This window comes from Antechinus flavipes, chromosome 1 (assembly GCF_016432865.1).
Source record: "Antechinus flavipes isolate AdamAnt ecotype Samford, QLD, Australia chromosome 1, AdamAnt_v2, whole genome shotgun sequence".
NCBI lineage: Eukaryota > Metazoa > Chordata > Mammalia > Dasyuromorphia > Dasyuridae > Antechinus > Antechinus flavipes.
In genome coordinates, this window is record NC_067398.1 from 717,359,336 (window position 1) to 717,378,285 (window position 18,950).

General features: G+C 59.4%; 2 protein-coding genes across 3 annotated transcripts in view; one reads left to right on the forward strand and one right to left on the reverse strand.

Moving 5' to 3' along the window:
* The window catches only part of RSPH14 (radial spoke head 14 homolog), a 122,497-nt gene that overhangs the window by 29,077 nt on the left and 74,470 nt on the right, over positions 1 to 18,950 (reverse strand). The window lies entirely within an intron of this gene.
* GNAZ (G protein subunit alpha z) overlaps positions 2,575 to 18,950 on the forward strand; it is a 53,666-nt gene continuing 37,290 nt past the window's right edge. The window contains exon 1 of the mRNA XM_051973180.1: positions 2,575 to 3,124. The gene's annotated coding sequence lies outside the window, so the exon portion shown is untranslated. The remainder of the gene's footprint in view (positions 3,125 to 18,950) is intronic.

An 18,950-nucleotide genomic window follows, 5' to 3' on the forward strand; every position in this document is an offset into this window, starting at 1 on the left:
GCGGCGAGCCAAAGCTGACCGGCCGCCCCAAAGCACTGGGGGAAGCCAGGAGGACCTGCGACAAGCTCTCTGTGTCACAAGGGAAATGGGCGCATGTCTGTCAGACAGCCTCCCCAGAGTCCTGCCTGCAGTCCCGTTCTTATCTCCCTCAGGCACTGGCCCCTCCTCATACAAATGTTCCTGTGGGACAGAGTAACAGGAGGGCCCGAATCCTGAAAAGTCAGAGCTGGGAGTGAGAGAAGAAGAGCAGGGAAAACTAAAAGGAAAGAAAGAGGGAGGGAGGGAGGGAGAGAGGAAAGGAAGGAGGGAAGGAAGGAAGGAAGGAAGGAAGGAAGGAAGGAAGGAAGGAAGGAAGGAAGGAAGGAAGGAAGGAAGGAAGAAGGAAGGAAGGAAGGAAGGAAGGAAGGAAGGAAAGGAATGAAGGGAGGGAGGAAGGAAGGAGGGAAGGAAGAAAGGAAGGAAGGAGGAGGGAGGGAGGGAGGGAGGGAGGAAGGAAGGAAGGAAAGGAATGAAGGGAGGGAGGAAGGAAGGAAGGAAGGAAGGAAGGAAGAAGGAAGGAGGAGGGAGGAGGGAGGGAGGGAGGAAGGAAGGAAGGGAGGGAGGGACTTGATCCTAGAAAAGATAAACTTTCCTCTCTCCTTTGCGGAGATAGAGGGCTATCGTGTCCATCCATTCTCAGTCATGTCCGACTCTGACCTCATCTGCCGCTCTCTTGGCACAGGACTAGAGCCGTTTGCCATTTTCCTCAGTTCATTTCCCAGATGATGGAACAGAGGCCGGTAGAGTTAAGTGACCGAGTCAGGGTCACACAGCTAACAGGTGCCTGAGCCCAGATCTGGGAAGATCTGCCCGGCTGCGAGCCCAGTTAACACTCTGCCCCTGCACTATCCCAGGGTTGGCACTTTCTGTCACTGTCTCCCTGCCTGGAGAAGCGAAGAGATTCCGAAATGTCTAAAAAACTAGGAAATATTTGGGGGATAAAATGAAATGTTCTTTTCCTCATAAAATAAAGGAAGGAAACGAGGGAGGAGAGAAGGAAGGGGGGGGGCTGTGCACGGGAGGCAGGGGAAGGGGGCCGGGGGATGATGGGTAAGGGAACAGGTAGCAGGGCTGGAGGAGCGGCCGGGGAAGGTTCCCTGGTGGTGGGGCCGAGCGGGGGGGACACGTGCAGATCCGGGTTTCGGGAGCGCCGGCGGGGCAGCCCAACGGGGGAAAGTGGCTGCAAAGTAAGGAGAGCGGTTGGGAGCCTATGGCAGCAGCCCGAGGAAGAGGTGATGAGAACTTCCACCAGCACAGACGCCGTGTGAGTGGCGGAGGAGAAAGATGGCCAGTGATTGGCTGAGGGGCGCGGGGGGGAGAGAGGAGCCGGGGCTGCAGCCAGAGCTGCCCATCTGGGTCACTGAAAGGTTAGTGGGACCCTCAGGAGACACAGGGCCCTGGAGAGCGGGAGGGGCCGCGGGGGGGGGGTGAAGGCGGCCGGAGCACGGTTAAGATACACGCGAGCAGAACCTCCCGGGAGGCACCGGGGGACTAGGGATGGGGCAGGGACGAGGGCAGGAAACGCGGGGCGCTGAAGTGAACCGTCGGGAGAGAAACTAGAGGGAGGGGGGCAGAGCGAGCGCTGGAAGCCACCCAGGGGAGACAGAGTCAGCCAGCTAGCAGGGAGACAAGGGAAAAGGCCCAGAGAGGCAAGAGGCGCCGGGGGGAGCCAGAAAAGTCCCCCGAGGGGGAGGGGAGGTTAGGAGAAGCGGGGATGGGGAGAAGGGGGACGGGGAGGGGGAGGAGGGAAATGGGTGCGAAGAGGAGGGAGAAAGGGGGAGAAGGAAGGAGGGAGGAGGGGGGGAAGAGAAGCGGGAAGAGGGAGAGAGGAGGAGGGGGTGGAAGACTGAGAAAAGGCAACTGGGTTTTAGGAACCGTTGGCAGCCTCGGAGACGCCGCGTCAGCCGCTAGAGGGGGCCATGCCGACGGCCCGCCTGGGGCTGAGGCACAGGCTTAACTGGGCAGGAGGGGCGGGGGAAAGGGCGCCGGACTGAAGTCGAAGGGTCAGGTTCTTGTCCTTGCCGGACCGTGTGACCTTGTACTTGTCTCTTGCATAGTAAGCGGAGGGCTCGGAATGAAGGTCTCTGACATTCGGAATCTCTGACACAGGTTGATTAGACACTAAGGAAAGTGGGGCGGGGCGGGGGGAACGACCGTAAAATCCTGCCGTGGCCTGCCGGGAAAGCGCTGCGTCTTCCCTGACACAGGGGGGAGAGGGGGGAGGAAGGGGGGGAAGAGGAGAAGACGTGGGTTCGCAGGGCTTCGAAGCCTCCTTCCCCCGCCCCCCCCTTCCTAGCCCGCTTGCCATCCCACCGCTCGGCACCCGTTCCCCACGCAGCCCACGGAAAAGGAGAGCTACAATCGAGCGCCTGCGGCTGCAGAAAACTGAAAGGGGAGGGGGACAGCAAAGGGGGGGAGGTACTTAGCCCCACCCCGTCCCGCCCTCCCAGGCTTGCCATTGGGCTGCTCAAGCAGCAATCCGCTCCCGGTGGCCGGCACCGCCCAATCTGGGCTTGGGGGAGGGGGGAGTCGCTGCCCGGGCTCGGGAGGGGGGAGCAGGCGGCTCCCAGCGCAGGGCGCAGCTCTCGGGTCGGGGTGTGCGGGGCTCGCGGCGCCCCCGTCCCTCCAGCTTCCTTCACTTCCCCTTCCCCCGCGCACGCACACGCCCCCCGCCCCGCCTTGCCTCCGAGCAGCCCGGCTCCGGCGGTCACCTGTGACCCGGCCCCCGAGCCCCTCCGCTCCACTTGGCTCGCGCGGGGCCCCGAGAGTATCCAGCCCGGCTGGCTCTGGACGATTAGTGTTATTTATAGCGAGAGGTGGCGAGGGGGAGGGGGACGGTGGGGGAGGAGTCGCGGAGGGAGGCAGGCCAGCGAGCTCCCCGCCCGCCCGCCCGCCTGCCCCAGCTCTCCCCGGGCCGGGCTGGGCCGGGCTGGGCTGGGCCGCGGGCTCTCCGACTCCGGCCGTCCTTCGGTCTCATCGCGCCGACGAAAGGCATCGAGGACCCCGAGCGCCCGGCAGGAGGCCAGAAGGCGGGCAGCACGTGGGCCCCCGGGCCGGGGAGACGGAGGGGCTCCGCGCCCGAGAGGTGAGTGCGAGCCCCGGCTCCGCAGCGCGGACTGCGCCGGGCTGAGCTGCGCAGCGCGGGCTGGGCTGCGCCGCGCCGGGAGCTGTCCGGGGGTGGTGGTGCTGGAGACGGGTTCGCCGCCGCGCCCGCTGTGCCCGGGAGGAACAAAGAGGGGGCGGGGGCGGGGGTTCTGGGAGAAGGGGGGATCCTCCCGGCTCGGCGCCCCCTCCCCCCGCGCCTGGCCCTGAACCCTGGCCTTCGGGGCTAATCCCGTCCGGCTAATCCAGGCCCGCGGGCTCCGGCAGCTCCAGACCCGAACTCCCGCTGCCCTCTCCTCAGACCTGTCCCCTGCGGTCCCAGCGGCCAGGGGCCGAGTGTAAAGAACCGACCCGTGCCTCCCCCCCCTTCTGGGCACCTCCCTTCTCGGCCGCAGCTTCACTCCCCTGCGGAGAGACCCTTAGGCGCCCCCTCCCTTGGGCTGCACCCCCGAGTGCCTCCGGCTGCTGACAAACAGCCTGCGACCACGGGGCACGACGGCAGGCAGGGTCACGGCCTCCTGGGCCCCGGAAAAATGGTCGGGCCTCAGGCAGGGGGGCCGGACTGGGGAGGTTTCCTTGGCGGTTCCCAATCCCCGGGGCAGCAGGAAGAGATGCGGCCACAGGCGACTGCAGGCTCTCAGACCTGTTTTTTAAAGGTGCTTGTGGGGGGAGGGAACAAGAGAAGGCTTAGAAGGATGTTGGCAGCTGGAGTTCAACATGGAATCCCGGATTTTGGCTTTCTGGGCAACATCGTTGGGTGTAGCCCCGGTGGGCCTAGAGGAGAGGGCGGAGGGGGCAGGGAGGTCCTGGGCCGCTGTTTCCAGGGGAGATGAGCCAACGGGGGCATGGGGAGCAATCTTCGGCCTGCCATTGGTCCCTCTCCCTGGGTTTCATCGCAGTGGGTGTGGTGGCACTCCATGAACAGATGATGCCTTTGGGATCTCAGGAGGGGCCCCCCAGCGTCGGGAGACGGGGGCTTGGCCTGAACGAGGTTGTCGGGTAGCCTGGGTCCAGTACCAGGAAGCAAGCGCTGGGATAGCACAGGCTGGAACGGCCCCAAATCCCACAGGGACTGGGAACGGACCTAGAGCTCAAAAGCCCGAACTGGTTATTGAGAGGAATGAGACATGTTGGGGCCAGGGCCCCCCTCCATCTGTACCTGGGTGGGTGCTCCTGGAGTCAGAATTCTGGGGCTAGAGCCGGCTCTGGGAGGGCGGGCGGGCAGAAGGAGGGGGCAGCTGTCAAGGAGTAAATTAACACATGACATATGGCTAGACTTTTGTCCTGTTCTTCCTGGCCTGTGGCATTTTCCCTCTGAAATGGCATTGACAGGAGTGAGTGTACAGATGGGGAAGGGTACTGGGCAAAAGCTCTCAGTGAATGCTCAGAGATTGCTGCAAGTGAAGGCTTGTCTGTGGGACAGAGAGGTCACGGGGGCCAGTCTGGGCCCTGTGGGGCTGCAGGAGCCAGTCTGGGCACTGTGGGGCTGCAGGAGCCAGTCTGGGCACTGTGGGGCTGCTCTCCCCAAGGGGATGCGTTTCATAGTTTGTGATTCTTTAACTTCAAGACATAAAGAGCTGGTTTAGAGAAAGCTTGCTTCATCAGCCTAAGTTAAGGTTAAGCACAGTGAGGAGTCGGCCCCCGATAAGGACTGATCGGGACCCCTCATCTCCTCAACTGTAAAATGATGTTGGATGGCCCGATGTCTGTGGTATCCATGCAGCAAAGACATTCTGGGTCTCCAGAACCAGCCCTGCTCTTAACAGTCTCTATTTTACGGCCCCTCCCAGTTCTGACATTCTGCTTCCAAGGTCCCACCCACCTGTGAGAAGCTCAAAGGCCCCTCCCAGCTGTTATTCTGGATCCTCGGGCCTGCTCTGACACTCCATGTTCTAGCATCCTTCCCAGCTCTGACATTCCTTGTTCTAACACCCTTCCCAGCTCCGACATCCCATGGTCTCTTCCAGACTTTAAGATGATCTATCACAGGATCTTTTCTCTGCGAATCAAACTATTCAGCTGCTTTTGTATCTATTCCTTCTTCCCTCCCTCGATCCTTCCTCCAGTGGAGCCTGGGATATGCTGAGAATGAGAACCAGGACCTGCCTGTAGAGAGCTCCTCATCTAGTGGGGGAGGCTGGTCTGGTACAAAGCTTTGGCTTGGGGGAGGGAGGGATCTGGGCCTGCAGAAAGGTAAATAAAGGGCTGATGGATGCCAGGGAGGGAGGAAGAGGGCGATCGGGGAAGCCTTCCTGAATTAAGTGGCTGGGGAGGAAGGGACGGAACGGGCTGAGGCTGCAGGTAGAAAGCCGGGAGAGATTCCAGGAAGAGAGGATAGCATGAACAATGAGGAGGAGAAGGCTTAGCATGGCTGGGGAGTCGCAGTCGGAGAAAATGGAGGGCAGGCCCAGATGGAATGGTGGAGGGCCCTAAATGCCGGATTTTCCAGCCCAGAATGGCTTTCGAGAAGGGGAATGACAAGATTAGAACTGGGCTCTGGACTGGGGAATCCATCGGTGGTGTGCAGGGGGACAGAGAACAGAGACTGGGAGATCAGTGAGTTCCAGTAATCCCAATGGGAGCTAACCAGGACCTAGAATGGGAACTAACGAGGACTAGAATGGGAGCTAACGAGGACTTAGAATGGGAACTAATGAGGACCTAGACCAAGGTGGTGATCACAGGGATAGGGGCCATTCGCTGCAAAGGAAAACCGATTTGGATGCTGGAGGGCAGGGAAGAGAAGGTGTCAGAGAAGCCGGGTTTTGTGCCCGCCGGTCCGGGAGGGCGGTGACCATGAACAAGCTAACATTCAGAGGCTCGCACTGTGAGATGGAGGAGTCTGAGGGGTGACAGACACTGAAGACGTTATGAGGACTTTTGCAGATGATGGTCTGGAGCCCGAGTAGCCAGGGCAGGAGGTGGGAAATGGGGGGCGGAGTCTCTGCCTGGAGGGCCTTGGGGGGAGATTCCTGTGGAGATCGTGCCCTTAAGGGATCTGGGCCAAGGAAAGGCCACAGTTAAGGGACCAGCAGGGTCAAGAGGGAGCAGAGTATAAGGCAAAGAGCTTCCCACTGAAGTAGAGAGACTAGTTCGTCATTCTAGACCACTAGGGGCGCCATAACGTGCAGAGAGCCAGGCCTGGAGTCAAGATCTCTTCCTGAGTTCAAATCCAGCCTCAGACACTCACTAGCCACGTGGCCCTGGCCAAGTCCCGAAACCCCGTCTGCCTCGGTTTCCTCAACTGCAACATGAGCTGGAGAAGGAAATGGCAAAGCACTCCGGGATCTCTGCCAAGAAAACCCCAGATGGGACACACAGAGACGGACACGACTGAAATGACTGAACAACAATTTCCTGGTCCTGCCTCTGCCGCTATCGCCCTGCATAATCTTTAGCAAACCCCTTCTCTTCTCCGGCCTTCCCTGTATCTCAGAGAACGGGAGAGATGGGGACCATCCGGTCCGGTCGGAACGTCCAAGAATCCCCCGTCCCGCGTGCCTGACGAGGGGCGGGGCGACCGCCTGGGTCTCTTAAGACATTCTCTGGCTCTGTGATACCAGCAAAGGGCCGGGAAAGGAGCGGGCGGGTGGGCGGGCTGAGCCAGGACAGCTTGGGCTGTGGAACAGCTGGGGGGAGGAGGGGGGTGACCTCCAAGATGGCAGCCCGCCCTGGCTTCCCTGTTGGGTTATAGGTCTCCGGAGGGCCGTGGCCAGCTTCTGCCGTGCTTAGCCTGTTCCCCCCGCAGGGCTTGGTGGGGGCTGCTGGTCTCTTGCTGGATGTCGGCAAAATTGTCAGTTCTGGAACCGGGGCCCAGGGCGGCAAAGGTGGCCTCCTCACAGAGCAGGGGAAGGACATCTGGATTTCCGGGTGACTCTGGGTAACACGTGGAGAATGGGGCAGGAGGAGAGTGGCCTTTTCAGTGTGGTTGGGGGTGAGGGATGGGAAAAAGGGCGGCTGGGAAGCCGGAGGAGGGCCTGGACCAAATGGTTATTTGCTGCATTTTTGCCGGGCACCGTGTCAGACACAGGTTTTCCGTGATATCTGGGGCCCTTTCTCCTTCTGAAGCCATGATGCATGTGCTAGTCTGTATGTTACATGTGCATGTTTAAGTACCCTCAGGCACCCCCCTCTCCCTTCTTGGGCGCCTGACAAAATGGCTTCCACTTTCTGGGTCTCCCACCCGCCGTTTCTGAGGCTTTTGGAGGAATTGTGGGGAGTGTGATGGTGTCTGTGGGGAGCTAAAGCTCCTGTTAGCGCGTCTCTGGAGCTGGGCCGGGGGTGGGGAATCCACCTTTCCCTCTCCCTTTCTCCCTTACTTTTGGGCATCCCAGGAGGAAAAATCCCCCTCTTTGGGAGTCCGAGTCCGGGAGACGTCCTCAATATCTCCTGGAGGATCTGGAAAGGCTGGCAACCGTGTCTGCCCCCGAGGTCTGGGGGAGCCCCCGGAGAACTGAACAAGCTCAGAGGGCTGGGCTAGCCACGAGGCAGCTTCATGGACTCTCCGAGCCTTAATTTCCTCCTCATTAATTATCCCATCAAACCAGTGTCTGTAAAGTGCTTAGCGCAGAGTAGGGGCTTCATAAAAGCTTCTTCCCTTTCCCCTTCCTCTCCTACCAGAAAGATGGTATCAATTAATACTTAGCCCAGTGCACCTCACGGGGTCGTTATAGAGATTAAATGAAATAATGGCCACAGCGGTGCCTGGGAACCACAAGCGCATCGCGCCCGCTGGAAGCTTCTGTATGGGGAGGACGGGGCCGGCTCAGCAGGGACGAAGCTTGAGACATGGGCGCCGGCTGGGGGGGGGCAGGAGATCCAGGCCCCATTCTGTTCTTTCCTGACCAACCAGGCTCTCGGACAGATCGTTCCGCCCGTCTTCTCCTCTGTGGAAGGAGGGGATTGGACAAGATGCCTTAAGGTCCCTTCCAGCTCCACAGCCTCGGAGCCAAAGACCTGAATATTGTTGCCAGTACACACACACACACACACACATACACACACACTCACAATCACACACATATACACACTCACAATCACTTACACACTCACACACATGCACACACACTCACAATCACACACTCACACTCACATACATGCACACACACAATCACAATCACACATACACACTCACTCACAATCACTCACACACACTCACAATCACACTCACACACACTCACAATCACACACATACACACTCACACACTCACAATCACACACATACTCACACACTCACAATCACACACATACTCACACACTCACAAACATGCACACTCACACACAAACACATACTCACAATCACACTCACACACTCACAATCACACACATGCACACTCACACTCACAATCACACACACTCACAATCACACACATACACACTCACACACATGCACACTCACTCACAATCTTACACACACTCACAATCACACATACACACACTCACAATCACACACATACTCACAATCACACTCACAATCACACACATGCACACTCACACACTCACAATCACACACATACACACACACACACACATACACACTCACAATCACTCACACACACACTCACAATCACTCACGCACTCACACACACTCACAATCACTCACACACACACTCTCACACACGTGCAGGCTCGACCTCGGCTAGGAGGAAGACGGCCAGCAGGTCTCCCAGGGCCAGGATGAAGAGGGGCCCCCAAAAGCACTGCAGGGTTAGCTGAGGAAGCAGGGGAGACGAGCAGCCCCTGGGATCGGGCGAGGAGGCCGTTTCCCACGTGAAGAGGGTCTCTCGGAGGAGCGCTCACCCGTCCTGCCGGGGCCCAGGGGGCCTAGTGACAGAGAAGGATGTGAGGCGGAGGAAGACCTGGGCTCGGTGAGGGGAGGACCATCTGGCTCTGCAAGAGCAGCTAGCGGCCGCAGAGAGAGGCGGGCTCCCCACAAGGGCGGCGCACTGTTTGGGTGATGGGGAGGAGGGCCAGGCCAAGGAGGCCCCGGCTTTGGGGGGCCGGCACGGGGGCCGGGTTCCTTCCCACTCTGAGGCCCGGGACCCTTTGGCCACCCTCCTGTTGCCCACAATTCCATCCCAGTTGAGGCGCCTAAAAGGGCGCAGGTGGGGGAGAAGGGCCCTCCTTCCGGGGCGGGGGGCAGCATCTGCTTTCCTGCGGCGCCGCCAGCCTCCCGGCCGCATTCGCCGAGCACCCATCAGGCTTCCCCGGGGAGTCACGTGTGTCGCCGAGGCTCCGATCTGTAATCATTAACTTCTGCTTCCCTTCGGCTGCGTCTCTGCCCTGCTTTTCCCGAAGGTGCCCAATCATTCACACATGATTTCTCATCTCAGAAAAGAGGAAATGGCCCAGGGCTGTCTGGGGGATTTCTGACAGCCGCCGCAGCAGCTCGGGAGCCGCTCCTTCCCTTTGGGCTCCTCCCTGGCTCGCCTCCTGGGTCGGGAGGGCCGGCGCCCCTCCCGAGGCTGCTTTCCCATGAGGCCCCCGGGCCTCTTACTGAGCCGCTGCACACTGTGGCCCCGTCCCCCCGCCCTCATCTTCCTCAGAGAGCCACATACGTATATTTCTAAGGCGCAGGAGGCTTGTGGCTCCCCCCAGGGTAAAACCCTTCAGCCTGGCATTCAGGGCCCCTCTCCAGCCTGGTTCCCCATCCTTCCCCTTCGCCATCACCTGCTCCTTCCCCCTTTCCCATCCTCTCTTGTCTCCCTGTCCCCACCGGGCGATCAGCAGACATCTAGGACAGGCTTTTGGGGTTCCAGGCGCCCTGCAGGCCGCCCTGGAACGCCCCTTCCCCCCCCCCTCCCTCCGCGAAAGCTTCCCCGACTCTTCTTCCCCCAGCTGAAAGCTCTCTCTGCTTTCCTGGAGGATTCGGTCTGCTTCTGCCCCTTGCTCCCCTATCCCATCTCCCTTGCATGACACATATCTGCACACGTCAGGACACGTATGATCTGTCCTCCTTGTCCAACAGGGCGGGGCTCGTGGTATTCCCGGCCCCACAGCACAGGTAATCGGGAAACATTTCATTCTCTCTCACCTGGGCCATCAACCCCCCAACCCCAGCCCTGGTCCCCCTCCCTCCTAAATGAACTCCCCCAGCTCCCAACACCATGATCCCCTGCACCCCAGCTCCCAAAGCCTATGATCCCCTGCATCCCAGCTCTCAAACACCCTCTGCACCCCAGCTCCCAACACCCATGATCCCCTGCACCCCAGCTCCCAACGCCTATGATCCCCTGCACCCCAGTTCCCAACACCCATGATCCCCTGCATTCCAGCTCCCAACACCCATGATCCCCTGCACCCCAGCTCCCAACACCCATGATCCCCTGCACCCCAGTTCCCAACACCCATGATCCCCTGCACCCCAGCTCCCAACACCCATGATCCCCTGCACCCCAGTTCCCAACACCCATGATCCCCTGCATTCCAGCTCCCAACACCCATGATCCCCTGCACCCCAGCTCCCAACACCCATGATCCCCTGCACCCCAGCTCCCGACGCCCATGATCCCCTGCACCCCAGCTCCCGACGCCCATGATCCCCTGCACCCCAGCTCCCAACACCCATGATCCCCTGCACCCCAGCTCTTCCAGGCTGCCTGAGCAGAGCTTCCTCGGTGCCTTGGCTCAGCTCCAAACTGCCTGGAGGGAGCCGGGGGCTCTTGGAGAGTTTCCCTCCCTCTGCTCAATCCTCCATGGGAGGACCATGGGGAGAAGAGCTCCCCTTCGGAGTGCTTCAGCATCGCCAAGTGCTCCCCTCAGAGGAAGGCCGGGAGGGAGGGAGGGAATGTGGGGATTCATTTCCCCTCTTGGCAGATGGGGAGACTGAGGCTCCCCACCAACCACAGTGAATCGAGCCCCCTGTCGATGGCGCAGCTTCTCCTCTGCCACCACAGGCCGAAGGCCCCAAGCCCGGCACTTCATTCGCCCCAGGGAGCACATGAGAGGAGCCGAGCAGTGCTCCCTTTCTCTCTTCCCAGGACAATGGCCCACGCCAGGAGTGGCAGCTGCCCTGAGGGGATAAGCTTCTTGTTAGAGATCAGGGGACTTCTGGACCTAACTGGGCCTCCCTGCCTCCTCCTTCACAGCCTGACTCTTGGTGGGCAAAAGTCTAGCTCTGATTGTTAGCCCAGTAAAGTCCGGAAAGGCCCAGAAAGGCCCCAATAGGCCCTGAGGAAGTCCACAGCCGGGAAGCGTCCAGTCAAGTCAGAGGGGTCCCAAGCAGCCTCGGGTCCAAAACAAGAGGGGAGAGTCCAGTGGCTCCTGCCCCGATGGGCCCAATCTCTGGGGCGATCCCAAAGTGCCATCTTAGAACAAGCTGGAGCCCACCCCGAGAAAGGTGATTGGGAGAAGGGACCAAGGAGGGGCTGGGCCTGCTAGTGCCCGACCTGCCCTTGGCCTGTGCCCATGGCACCTGGGAGTCTGGTTGGGCCTGCTGTGCCCCCCATCAGACTGGGAGCCCCCTGAGGGTAGGGCCCCTTTAGGCTTTCTCTGTGTGCCCAGCCTGGCACAGTATGTGGCACATAGTAGGTGCTCAGGAGTGGTTCTTTTACTGGCCCCTTTCTTCTAGTTCTCCCCTGGGTCTCACGTGCAGTCTTCTCTCAGACTGGGAGCCCCCTGTGGGCAGAGACTCCTTTAGGCTTTCTCTGTGTGCCCAGCCTGGCATGGAACGTGGCACAGGGCAAGCACAAAGTACACATTTCCTGACAGTGTGGCCCCCCAGGGCTTGCCTCCGGTGAGCATTCTGAGGCTGAGGCTCCTCCCAGTTCTGCCATTTTCTCTCCCAAGGGCCCCCTCGGCTTCCATGTCCCATGTCTGAAAGCCCCTCCCGGTTCTAAGGCTCTTCTTCCCAGCCTCCTCTCCTGTCCTTCTCGGCCCTTCTGCTTTCCTCCGGCTCTCCCACGGGACTCCTGGGACCAGCCGGACTTTCTGAGCCCAGGCAAACAGGAGGGACGACCCGCAGGGAGCAGAAGCCCGGGTCAGTCAGTCCGGCGTGCACGGGCGTCAAGGAACCACATGCAATCATTCAGATTAAGGGGCGGCCGTGGCCCAAGGGAAGGGGGCGCAGCCGGCCCACAGGCTTCCCAGCCGAGCCGGCCCATTCTGGGCTCCGGATGCTCTGAGCTGGCCGGGGACGCTGCCTTCCAGAGCCACTTCCCGCTGTGCCCAAGAGGGCAGGACCTTCCTTTGGCAGAAAGACGGGGAGCAGGGGAGGGAATAGGGCCTAGGGCTCAGGGACCTATGGGCCCCCCGCAATGGTCGGCACCCACCCCTCCCCCTTCCTCGCTGAGAAGCCACCTCCCGACTTTTGACACCTTCCAGGCCCAAGTCCAAGGCCTTCTCCCCCCCACTCCCTTACCCCTTAGAGCCAATCAGCTTGTCCATCCCATTGCCTCCATCTCTCAAGTCCCTCCTCTCTCCCCCATCCTCCCCACAAAGGCCCCCCCCACCGGGACTGGCGCTCTACCTGATCCGCCCCTTCTTCCTCCACAGCCCCCCACGCTCCTGCCCATTCCCCGGATCTTTCCCTTATTTTCATCAATCCCCGAGCGTGGCCCACCGTCTGCTGGGTTCTGGGGCCTTGAAGGGCCTGTTCTGTCGGACAGAACCCGCCAGGATATGCCGGACACGAGGGTAGGGAGCTGGAGACTCAGAGGGGAAGGCAGCCCGGGGAGGGGGGGTTCGAGCATCCCGAGCCGCAGGAGAGACCCCGAGGTGCCGGGCGCCGGGTGAGGAGGGAAGGACCCGCTCTCGTGGGTGGTGAAGAGCAAGGGCCAGTATGAGGAGAGCCAGGGCAGGAGGGGAGGGGGCAGCAGAGGGAACCTGTGCAGGAGGACGGAGAAAAGGAGGAGCCTGGGAAAGGGGGGCTTACTGAGGAGGGCAGGCCCCTTGGCAGCTGGGTGAGGGCTAGCCGAGGGATGACTAGAGGGGACGGAGAGGATGCGAGAGGTCTGGCTGACGCCCACTGAGGGGCAACCCTGGGCAGTTGGGGGGCGGGGAGACCTGCGGCAGAACAGGGCTGGGTTTGAGGTGCCTTCGAGACGTCCAGTCCGAGAGATCCGGAGCCGTTTCGTCCTGGGGGGCTGGAACTCCGGAGACTGGATTTGTAGCCACAATAATGGAACTTGGTGGGGGGGAGTCGCCAAGTGACGCAGTGCAGAGGAGACACAAAGGAGCCGAGCTTGCACGTGCAGCTGGTGGGCTTGCGGTGGGCCACGGGGCTCAGCCATGGAGGGAAGAGAGCGGGGTCACAGAGACAGTGTGAAGGGGCCAGCAGTAGCGAATGTTGCCAGAGGAGAAAGGGGGAGGCCTTAGGGAGCCTGGCCCAGTACCACAGTCTCATTTGATCTTCATCAGAGCCCTGGGAGGCCAGTACGATTAGTAACCCCATTTTACAGTTGAGGAAACTGAGTCACACAGAGATCAGAGACTTGCCCAGGGTCATCCTGCTAGAAAGTGTCAATGTCAGGATTTGAACTCGGGGTCTCTGACCCCTCGTCCAGCACGCTATCTATGGCACCCCAGGCGCCTTTAAGGTACTTCTGGACCAGAGACCTAGATCCCAGTGACCGGGGAAGGGCTCTGATGCCTTCAGCCCCACCACGGCGCTCTGAGCCACCTCCCGCGGCCCAGGGCTGACCAGTCCCCTGCGCGGCCCTCCGGCCGAGGAGCCCTTTCCACCGCCTGCCCGACAGCGAGGGACTTCACACCCAGCCTCCATCTTCCCTCTTCCCATCCCGCCTCGCAGGAGAAGCGGGCTCCAGGCTACCTGGCTTCTGCCCACTACGTGACTCTGGCTCAGTAAGTGGGGACGTTGGGCTCCGTGTCCCAGGTTCCCCTCTGAGTCTCCAGTCCTGTATCTGCCCAGCACACAGTGGGTGCTTTGTACCAAGAATGGGAGAGCCAGAAGGGGCCTCAGGCAGTCTGAGCCCCTGGCGGCGGCTCCTGGCTGCTTCTCGTGGGATTCGCCGTCCCTGAATGACGGAAGCCCCCCTGGGCTGCAGCTGCTCACTCTCAGTCCCTTCCGCCCCACCCTAGTCCTCTCTCCCACGGTCCTCGGCTCCCCCTTCGCTCCGAGAGGTCTCCCCTTCAGCGACGCCTCCAAGGCTCGGGCCTGCGCTCAGTCTCCCTTCAGGATGGTCACTGGGTGCCTGCATCCTCCTGGAGGGCCACGGTTCTCTGGCCCCGGGCGGCCCGGGATTGGCCGAGGAGCCAGAAGAGCTCCCTCCTCAGTTAGCTTTGAGAGCAAATCAGAGATTTGCTCAGCCCCTCCCCTTCCTCTTAATTAAATTTTGTTCTTCCTGCCCGGGTGCTTTGAATTCTGCGGAGCTCCCTTCCCAAGCTCTGCGAGCCGGCCGTGTCACAGGGCCTACCTGGGGACAGCAGCCCAAGCTCAAGCCCACGGGGCCACGCAGGGATGGCTCCCCAGGGCCCGAGGACAGGCCAGACCCTCCAAGGCACCCGCTGGGACGGCCATGGCTGACCTGGCTCCTGACCTCCCTGCGGCTGGTCCCGGCCCCGGCGCCTCCACAGAGAACAGCAGCCGCCCAGGTCACGAGGACCTTCCTACGCCTTCTGTCCAACGTGGCCAAACATCCACCGAGGGGCTGCCATTCGGTGCGCTCTGACCACGCCGGCTCCGGGACGGCCGAGAGCTTCTTTGGCCGGCAAGTGGCGTCCAGTGAGAGGGGCCGTCGCTGAGAGCCGCGAGGCCGACTGCCTCGGTGCCGCCTTCCGCAGATTGTGCACAACGATGATCACGACAAGGACAATGATGATCATAAGGACTATGACGATCACAACAAGGACAATGATCATGATCACGACAAGGATGGCAACGGTCACAAGAAGGACAACACACACAACAGGGATGACGACGGGTGACTCCCGTGTTGCTGGGGCCCTTCACACTCTGGGGGGGGGGGCAGCCACAAACAGCCCAGGCCATCCCTCACCCTCTGGGGAGCTCGAGCCCACATGGTAAAAAGCCCAGGGACAAATGGGCAGAAGGGGGCAACCCAGCTGGTGGCTGGACGGGGAGCCAGGTTAAGGATTCACTGAGGGCCCGGCGGGGCTGAGACATCAGCGGGGCTGCATCATTTCTGTCTGCAGGAGGAGGCTGGGAGGGTCCTTCTGCCTTCAGCCCCGAGGTTCTGGAGTTCAGGAGTTCATCCCTGGGGGCTCCTTCGTGACTGGGACTCCCAATCCGAAGGGCATGAAGTCCTCCCTCAGATCCAGAAGGAACCTCAGAGACTGATGAAAGACCCTCAATCTAGCTCGGCACGGTGCCCGAGTCCTCATCACTACAACCACTGGGTGCCCGTTCTAGTCCTTCAGTCGTTTCAGCGCAAGGTCTTCTTAGGAAAGACCCTGCAGCCGTTTGCCATTCTCCCTCTGGCTCACTTCCAGGGTGATGATGGAGCAAACAGGGCGAAGGGATCTTGCTGTCCTCGTGAGAAATCAGGGTGGGCTGCCTGGGTCCAACTGGCCCTCCCTCATCAGCACAGGACAGCCACAGGCCGGGGTTCCGAGCTGGGTGTCTGAGCCCCTCCAAGGCTTGATCTCCGGGGTCCCCTTAGAGGCCGTGACAGCGACAATGACAGGTCCGGGGCCAGGCCCAGGGTGGGTTCTCTCCCATCAGAAGAGCAGGGTAGGGAGAAGGGGGCAAAGGCTCGCTCTGATTGCCTGCGAAGGGCACAGACCGGTGGAACAAGAATAAAGCCCAGGGCAAACGACTTATCAGGAAAGAATTCTAAATAATGCTGGAAATGGACCATTGTGCCGGGACGGCTGCTCAGGGGAGTACTGGGGGGGGGGGGCAATCCTCAGTGCTCGAGACAACTTGTGGTATCAGGCAGAACCCACACCCCGGTGCTGGGCAAAGGCCCGCGGGAGTGCCAGGCCACCGCAGCAAAGCCGAGCTGGGCTCTGGCTCCTACCAGGTTTGGGTTGTTCTGCGCCGTTTGTGTCTCTGTCCTGGGAGGGGCGTGGCATCCCACGCCAAAGGGACGGACAGCGGGGACAGCCTGCTTCCGCTGACCCTGTTTGGCTTTCCTGGCCCTTTCCTCCCATCCAGTGGGCTGCTTTGTACAAAGTGGATCCGGGTACTGCGAGCATGAGTGCTGGGTTCAAATCTTAGCTGCTCTTAGTAGCTGTGTGACCTTTGGATTTTCATATTCTCTTCTGTAGAGAGAGGGAGGAGGAGGAGGAGATCCCTTCTCCCCATGGCATTCTGGGAAACTTCACCTAGCAACCATGCAGAAAAAGGGGATATAAGCCAAGGACAATTCTCATTCTCGCTCTGGAGAGGAAAATGGGACCTGTTAGGGGAGATTGGGGAATGAGCCAGGGGGAGGGGAAAGAGGGCAGAGCCAGGTTTGGAGAGGAAGGGACCCAGGAAGGAAGGCTCCCGCCTCTGACAGGTCTAGGCTCTTTTCTAGTAGCCGACCCCCCATATCCCCCAACTCTGACATTCTGGTAGTCTCCAAAGCGAGGGCCCTTGAGACCCCAAGGCATGGCCCTGAGGGGACAGTGGGGTCAGCAGCCCATCGTGGGGCTTGTCTCCACCAAGCCCTTCCCACTTCCCCATAATTGCCCTGGCCTCCCAAGGGGCAGCCGAGTCCCATTTCAGAACTTCTGCTCTAGATGGAGGCTCCTGACTGCTCATAACCTAATGATTGCCGGGGTCCACAGCAGCAGATGGACACCCACCGCTCCAGTGTCCTGGATTTGCCAGGACCTTCCCTCCCAGGCAGGGGTTACCACATAAACGTCCAACCCCAGGGGGCAAGTGAGCGCGAGTGGGAGGCGGCAGGACACGCCCCCTTCCCAGACATGCTTCTTATGGAATAGGACGCCATGAAACTTCTTCCATTTCCCAGTATTTGGTTTACTCCCACTCCCACCCCCTTCCATGGTCCCCTCCCCACCTGGCGCCAGGTCAGCCTCACCCCAGCATTAGCTCCACTCTCCCCTGGTCCAATGCACCCTTCACCCAGCTGTCCTCATGGTCCTAAAGCACAGGTCTGACCATGTCATTCCCTTACTTGAGCAGCTCCCTACTGATTTTAGGGCAAAATTGGGTTCGTTTAAGTTTTAAGACATACATAATTATCAGTACAAGAGTACATGTGTATAATTTAAATAAATATGCAAATATTGGGGTATATGCTCAAAACATTTTTGATGGGTACACACCTATCCTGAAGCCCCTTCCAGCTTGATAGTGTCTGTTCTAAGGTTCCAGTGACCTGCAGTGTTCTATGCTGTGTGTTCTAAATGACCCTGACCCTCCTTTGGGCACGGGTGATCATCTGACTCGTCAGCGGCCTGTCCCTGGAGCTCGTCACCATTTGGGTGCAGTGAAGCTGTCTCTAGCGCTGCCCCCAAGGCGTTTCCCTGGACAGGTGACATAATATAGAGGAGGGGAACGGTGTGTACAAAGAGCTCCAGTTGTCCACTGAGGTTCTCCAAACCGATCCCGAGACGAGGCAGTGAAGAGAAGGTAGTTCTGACTTTAAATCGGTAATCCCACCAGCTGCAATGATTGCTTGAAGACTCTGCTGGTCTCTCCCTAAAGAGAGACCCCTTTGGCTGTGCTCACTGACGGAGGCCCCAACCTCTGGCTAGGTTTCCTCGATCCCCTCCACGGAGTCTTCCTGCTCGTATATTTGTTTACTTCTCAGCTCAGTCCAAAGAACTGCCAGGACTCGTTTCCTGCGACTGATTCGATATTCCTGGAGTAATGCTATCAAGGCCTACATCTGGTCTTGGTGGGATACGGACCAGGTCAAAGGGTAACAGACCCACAGAGAGTCAGAACTGCAAGGGACCCGAAAGCCTTCTCTGGCTTCTGACCAGTGAGCAGCCAGGAGCAGCAAAGCTTCTTGGGATATTCTCTGTGAAGCTGCTGGAACCCAGTGCAAACTCAGAACATCACTGGAAACAGATGGGTCTGCAGAACTACCATTCCCAAAAGGACAAAGCACCGGCTTAGATTTTCTCTGTGGGTCCTGACTGATGGTGGCACTGTGATAGGGCAGAAGTCCTCCGCCTGGATACCGAGGCCCCGAAGAGGTGAACAAGGACAAGAACCTGGCCGAGAAGCCGGCCCTTTTTGGCCACCGAGTTCCCGATCGAGCAAATCTCTCGTATCCCGGGAGCCGTTCTGAATGTAGCTGGCAGGCTTCCACCTCTGCTTCCTCACAATGAGACTATGGCAGCAAAGGTCAGCGGGTGCTTCAGATGAAGAAAGCGCCGTGTCCGATGGTGGCTGTCGGTCACCTGAAGATGGCCGACGATGAGTCTGTTGACTACATCCAATTAGCTGTTGATTTACTAGTTTCTTTACAAAAGAAAAGTGACAAAATGTGAAGGGATTTTGTATCAAGAGCACCACAGACAAGCCTCAGTGTCTATATTAAATCAACAGTGTTAAGAAATGGCAAGAGCTGCTAATAAATTAATGAATGGAGAAAGCTACTAAAAAACCATCCTTAGAACAGAAAATCCATCTAAGAAGACTCCCGAGATGCTAAAATGCCAACAGGGAACGTTGGATGTCAGAGCTCAGAAGGATTCTGGATCAGATACAACTTCAAAAGTTGGGAGGGACCTTAGAATATAGAACATGGAGCTAGAAAAGACCTCAGAGAACTGGTCCAGAATTCTTAACCTCTGATCAGTTGGTCAATAAGCACGTATTAAATACTAACACAAAGCGTTCAGTCCTTTTTCGTCATGTCTAAATTTCTGTGACCCCATTTGGGGTTGTCTTGGCCAAGATACTGGAGGGGTTTGCCATTTCCTTC